Consider the following 6,858-nt stretch of genomic DNA (forward strand, 5'->3'; position numbering starts at 1 on the left):
CTCAAGAAACCACATTTGTCTTGGCGTTTTCTCAATTGAGCCTGTTTGTCTTAATTTGTTTGTCATTCAGGGCAACAAAAAGGCTTTTACTTAGAAACAGATAAATAGATAATTGGAATAAATTTGACCTATTCGCCCATTCCAATTTCTACCTTTGAACTGAGGAGTCATCTGAATCCAAGATTCAGTTCAGCACATCTGAAGTTGAATTGCTCCAGTCCGGTGCTGAGTAATTCCAAACGGGTGTAATTGTGGCTTTAAATTTAGCAATGAACAGAACAAAATCAATTTGTACTCAAAATTGGATGAGCTGTGACCGTCGTATCTTTTAAATTTTCAATTTCTTGTTTATATAAACACATTGCCAGCCATCTAGTGGGAAAACTAAAGTGAAACAATGTCTTTTGGCAGGCCGTTCCAACCCAGATAAGACGTGGTAGCTCCTTGGTGTCATGTGGTTTTACCTTTTCAAACAATGGCAGTAGTTGGGACGCCAGATTACAAAGACGCACTAAAAAGCAAATGGTGAGCACACCTGCGGTGTTTGCACAGAACAGCATTAGAAAACAGCATTGTCTGTGTTACCTTCTAATGACAGGTACAGGCTGTACTTGTCTGCTTGGCTCACTGGTCAATATTGGCCTTGGGTTTGACAAGTATAATTTTCTGGATTATAAAAAATCAAAAAGATGCTACTACTGTAATTCATCTTGATTGGGACACGTTTCTCTTCAGAGGCAGCACGCCTCACTACAATGCAACAATTGGCCACGATAACACATGCCAAAATCAGAACTGGCCCCACGCTACGAGATGAACATTTATTTGGGGGAGGCAGGACTTGCACCTCAAAACCGGCACATTTAGATCAACAGGGTCAAGTGTGCTGTTTTCTTTGATCATTGTTGTAGTTTGATGAAAGCATCACACTGATGTAAAATCCCATCCAATTTTGGTGAATACAGAAAAATTCCATTCATTTCAATGGAAAGATAATTTCAGATGCTCGTGTTTATAGTTGTGAACAAAGTAAAAAAACAATAAAACATCCATCCATTTTCCATACCACTTTATTCTCATCAGAGTCGCGGGGGGTGCTGGAGCCTATTCCAACCGTCTTGGGGCACTAGGCAGGGGACACCCTGAATTGGTTGCCAGCCAATCGCAGGGGACACAGAGACAACCAGTCACTCTCACACTCACACCTAGGGACAATTTAGAGTGTTCAATCAGCCTGCCACGCATGTGTTTGAAATGTGGGAGGAAACCGAAGGACTCGGATAAAACCCACGCCCGGGGAGAACGTGCAAACTCCGCAAAGGGAGGCCAGACCGTGTCTTCAACTCACGGCCTCTGCACTGTGAAGTCGGCGTGCTAACCACTCGACTATCGGGCCGCCCGTCAAGAAAACAATTATTATTAATTAAACTACGATCTCGAGGCACTGCTATCTATGAAATCAATTTTCCCTATTGAAATGTATTGTCTCGTGAACTCATTCACTGCCAGACAAGTGCAAAAATGTTTATACTACAGTGTAAGGGTTTTTCTAATTTTCACCTAAATTCCAGGACCCACAGAATGTTGACTTTTTGGGCTACAAAAACATTCAATGCAGCGCGAGAAACCTTCTTTCATCAGTCTCTGCTTTCATCAGAAAAAAAAGTTTATTCATAAATTATATGGGTCTGGAGTTATCTGAGTTTAAAGTGGGGGCGGCTGTACAAAAGTCAAATGCTGCCCTCTCGTGGGAGGTAAAAACATTGTCAATGGTATGACCAGTGATTTATCGACCCCCCTTGCAATAAAAAACAATTCCCGAATAAATTCGGGAATGACAGTGAATGAGTTAATCATCTGTTCCAGACCACATATGAATACATTTTTTTTTGTTTCATGTTTCCAAAAAAGAAAAATACAATATTCAATACAAATATAAAAACCTAACAAAGGTCCCACACAGATAATAGATTTATAGAGTGCAATTAGATTGGAAATCATATCAGTCACACTTTTATAATGCAATTAGTTCATCGTTGCTGTCTCGTCTGTACACTTTGCGTTTTCATTTCGTATTTGTGTTTGACTCCCATTCAAAAGTCATACAAAAGTGCTGTCAACTACTCACTCTCACTCGTATTTGCTCCTTTTCAAGAATACATCAGTTTCTCTCAATCTACCTTACTTTGCTTTTTGTATTCTCTCAGGAAAATATGCTTAATATTGTCCTCAAATCTTTGTGTGTAGAGATGATATGAGTAATTATCCGGTAGACTGGAGTCTGGCAGCAAGCCCAGTCTGTTCTCTCCCTTGGGGAAGCAGCACGTCTTAAGATTGTGCGAAGGCGCATCGCTCTGTCAATGTTTGCTTTTTCTTCTTCACGGTTGGGCTTTGCTTTTGTCGTGTTGGTTTTGCAAACATCGCATAACATTCATCTCTGTTTAGTGTTTATTGGGATTTTTCCCCTTAATCACAAACATCACACTGACAAGTTCTTTTTACTCAATACTCTTTTTACTCAATACTCTTATAATTCCGCACTATTTTCAACTGTATTGATTGGACCGCATAATGTTTCTTATTTTTGACGTATTGCACAGTGTACGTGGTATGAGGTGAATTCACCTCCGTCGAAGAAGGAGGGGCGACCTGACCTTGGTCCAGCCTAGGGGGTTTCACCAGATGGAAAGAAGGGCAGAGAGTTCTGGCATGATAAACTGCGCTACATATACAAAATCATACACACACACACACACACACACACACACACACACACACACACACACACACACACACACACACACACACACACACACACACACACACACACACACACACACACACACACACACACACACACACACACACACACATGCACAAGCACACTCACTATCTCTCTAGTGTAGGCGATGGGGTGACATTGTAAGTTGTCTCGGTGGTAACAATAACAAATGCAATCACAAACGTACAACGGCCGAAGTTTGTGTTTGTGAAAATTGGACAATTAAAAGGAAGGAAAAAAAAAAGTTTCAAATCTGGCATGCAAAAATCTGTTGTTGTTTTCCCTCGCACATTAACAGATGTACATCATAGTGGAAATAAAAGCTGCAATTTGTAATTGTTCCGGTGACAGAAGAATCCATAAAAGGCCATTTGGTCTCACCAATTTGCAATATTTATGTGGGACAATTTCTTGGGAGCCCAAACAAGGGGGTAGTCACGTGGCTGCATATGTCCCTCCAGATTGGGCCAACATACTAAACAACAGCAGCTCACGAGATGAGGTGCAAAGGGGGGCAAAGCCAGGGAGGATGGCGGCAGCGAGGAGGAAACATTTGCGGGGCTACGACTCTTTGGAAGGCGAACGCTGCCTGCCCACCTGTTTGCAAGGCTGCCAGCTGCGCGACTCACACAAGCATATGGGTGCTGATGTACACGTAAAAATGTCAATGCCCAAACACATAAACGATGGGAAAGAGTGCCTGAAGACAGATTTTGTAAATGCAACGATTGATGTTACTGTTGCTTCCTGTGATGACAAATGTTGTGTTTCATATGTTGTTGTGCGCTGTAATTCTCATCCCCCTTGTTTGTTTGTTCATCTAATTGTTGCATGGCTCATGCGCACATTTATGCAGATGTGTGAAATGAACAATCAAAGCGTAACTCATGTTATCATCCTTGTGGCCGTGAAGCTCACCTATAAAACCACCCATTTTGGAGAAGTTTATGCACACTTGGAGATTGGATTGGATTGGATTGGATTTGCCTTTATTAGTCTCGCAGCGGAGAAATTTACATTTCACAGCAGCAAAGTTGTGAAAGAAATGAAAGTAGAAAAGCAAAACATAGGAGCTGCTGGAAAGGCAGCCACTCTCGCGGCGCCGTCTTGAAGTCAAAAGAACAAAAAAAACTAAATAACAAATAACATGACAACACAAAGACACAGAGAGACATTCATTCTTAAGCACTTTCTGTACCCTCTTTGTTACATAAAGCAGTTCCAGATGAAAGAGGAGAGGATAAAAGCGTCTCTTCACCAGTGGATCAGAGACATCATGGTGGAATGTGCACGTCGACTACAAACTAAATGTTTAAAGCAAACACGCAGCTGTAGCATCCATTGACGAAAAGAGATTGTCTGACATCTCCTGTCCCCCATAAATCAGCTTCAATTCCATCCCGCGACAGTTGCATCTACGCATTGGCGCTCTGCGCTGACACTCCTTCCTTCTTATCGCGGGCTCCTCAAGCCATGTATCCATCCAGCCGCAGACTGTCCAACAGCACCGACCTTCCACTGAACAAAGCGGGGCTGTGAAGATGCTGCCCATTACAGGCGCAAAAAAACACAATTGCCCCAGAGCTGTCCAGCGATGACAGTCGAATGGCACAGACATTCCTCCCTTTCAAAAACAGTACTGGCATATTCATGCTGTCGAAAAGGCACAACCGCTCAGCACATTCTCCTCCTTGATGAATGTCGTGGTCAAAAATGCTGAAAAACAATCCGTATCCGTTCCACATGACGCACAACAACACAAAGTGACAAAAGAAAACACAAAAACAAGTCAAAAACAACAAAAAAGCAAGGCTCATCAGAGCACTTGCTGACGGCTGCATACTCGGGCACCATCTTGGACTCCTTTGTGAGATTACCCTGATTTGATACTTTGAAGATCATGAGAGAAAAGGTACTTTCTTGCTTTTTTTTCTAAGCAATGGCTGTTTGTTGAGAGGTTATAGGAATCATGAAAAAAAGCTTCTCTCTGTCAGATCTGGTCAGACATGTTCGGGGTTTCCGTGATGAAATTGATGATGATGTTGGTGGTTATTTTTTAAGGTTTTTTTTTAAGAAAAAAAGGTATGCATATACTATACGGTACATCGCAGATGGAATGTCTCAACAGTTGTAAAATAGTCAAATCCAAAGAGTGGAGGAAAACCACCCACTCTGTACTCTGTACTTCAATGATGGTAAAGAGTCAACGATGCAAAAAAACAAATGAAAACATAAATATATAAAAGTCTGAAATCAATTACAATGAAAATTTAAAGGCATTGGATCTCCAATCAACCGGGTTTGAGTGATTATCCGCAAAGGATGAAATTGGCTAACTTGCCGACCTGCCGAGGAGTGTTCAGTCAACCACATTTACTCCAAGAGTGTGAAGACATATTTTGGAGGTAAACGAAGAACCCAGATTGTCACATAAAGACCCATTCAAGGACACACTGGCCAAAGCATTGCATCTCAAAATGGCAAAATGTTCTAGATGTCTGACAAAGGCAAATAAATCATGCTAATCTCTTCACTTTTGCTATCTCAAGGTCGGTTGAGTCAGTTTGAGGTCATGCTTTTTGTTAGTCTTCAATTTTGATTCAATTTACTATAAACTTTGAAAGAAACACAACACAGTGTTTATACAAACAAAAAAATACCAAATAAATTTCACTGATTCAATGAAAAAAAAAACTCAGTCGATGTCATGTTATCCCTCTGAGTCACACTTAATGACATGGTCCACCATTGTCGCTCTCATGATTTGAAAGGTGGTGGTGCACCCCAAAAAAAGCAGGCAGGAAGAGAAAGTTGTATTTGACCACTTGTATTAAGTAGAGTCAATAGGAACTAAATCAAAAACAACAAAGTCATCTGAACAAAAAGGTCCAAAGTAACAAACAAGACCATGAATAAAACATGACTGAAAAATAAACAGACCAGACAAGACGAAACAAAACTGACAGGGTGAAACCAACGACATGACATTGAATGGTCGTGCCAGGGGTCCTTTTAACTGCCATTGATTAAAATGACCAACTGCTGAGCAGCTGCAGTCGGGGCCCTACAGTGCCACCCATTGGTCGCAAACCAAAATGCGACAGTAGCTTTGATGTCATTGGTAATTCTGTTTCTTGCTTCCCTGCTTCCTTCACCTTCATGTCCTCCTTGTCCTGTCTTTTTGTTTCTTCACCTCCATGTTTTCTTTCTCATTTTACTAATTCCCGTTCTTCTCATTCTTCCTGTTCCTTCTATTGTACACCACACATACGACAGCTTAACTGTGGTTTATTTACAGCTCTGAGTTTGATTGCAAAGCGAACAAATCTAAAACAGTTTTCTCCTGTGGCAGTGTGGCCAGACAGTTGGCAGAATCGAGTAAAGGATAGCCACAGTTGTTTGTAGTTTTGCAACACGCGTGTTGATGATTTGGAAATTTAGTATTTAGCAAGTTGTGTTTTAGAAAATGCAGTATAAAGCAGTATTTGTGCATTTTTTTCTCAGTGCTTTTGCCATAAATATTCAGTTTCAGAAGTTGCATTGCTTTTCACTGTGAAAGTTTTAAAATTCTGAAAAAAGCAAGCAATTGAATATTTATGTTTTATCAAACTTCACAGAGCTACGCATGAGTTGGAACAGTTTATGTTTTCATATTATGGCCGCTGTATGTGCATCGAGGTCGATTTTAGACAAGAAGTAAAACTGCGTCAATAAATGCAAACCAACTCAGAAGTGCTTGCTTTGAAGTTTAACACATGATCATGATTTATGCAAATACAGTAGACTTCTTTCACTGTCTGTCACTGTGCCGATTTGATTTTCTGGAGTTAAATTTTAGAGATTAAATAAAACCCATCATAATTAATGTGTGTGGGATGTATGGGCTCCCTTGGCTGTCCTTGACCATTCAATGCTTTGCCCGTGTATGTTCAGTGTCAATACTAAAAAGCCTCTAATGGTCACATGAGGGACAATGCAGGAGAATATTGTAGTGCTCTGCATCTTCCATTATCCCAAGAAGACATAAGTGCTTGTATTTTTTAATGTTAATAATGGAGCTAATAGGGAGGCTTCAA

This window comes from Hippocampus bargibanti, linkage group LG01 (genome assembly GCF_051943395.1).
Source record: "Hippocampus bargibanti isolate YZ-2025 linkage group LG01, ASM5194339v1, whole genome shotgun sequence".
In the NCBI taxonomy this organism is placed as follows: Eukaryota; Metazoa; Chordata; class Actinopteri; order Syngnathiformes; family Syngnathidae; genus Hippocampus; species Hippocampus bargibanti.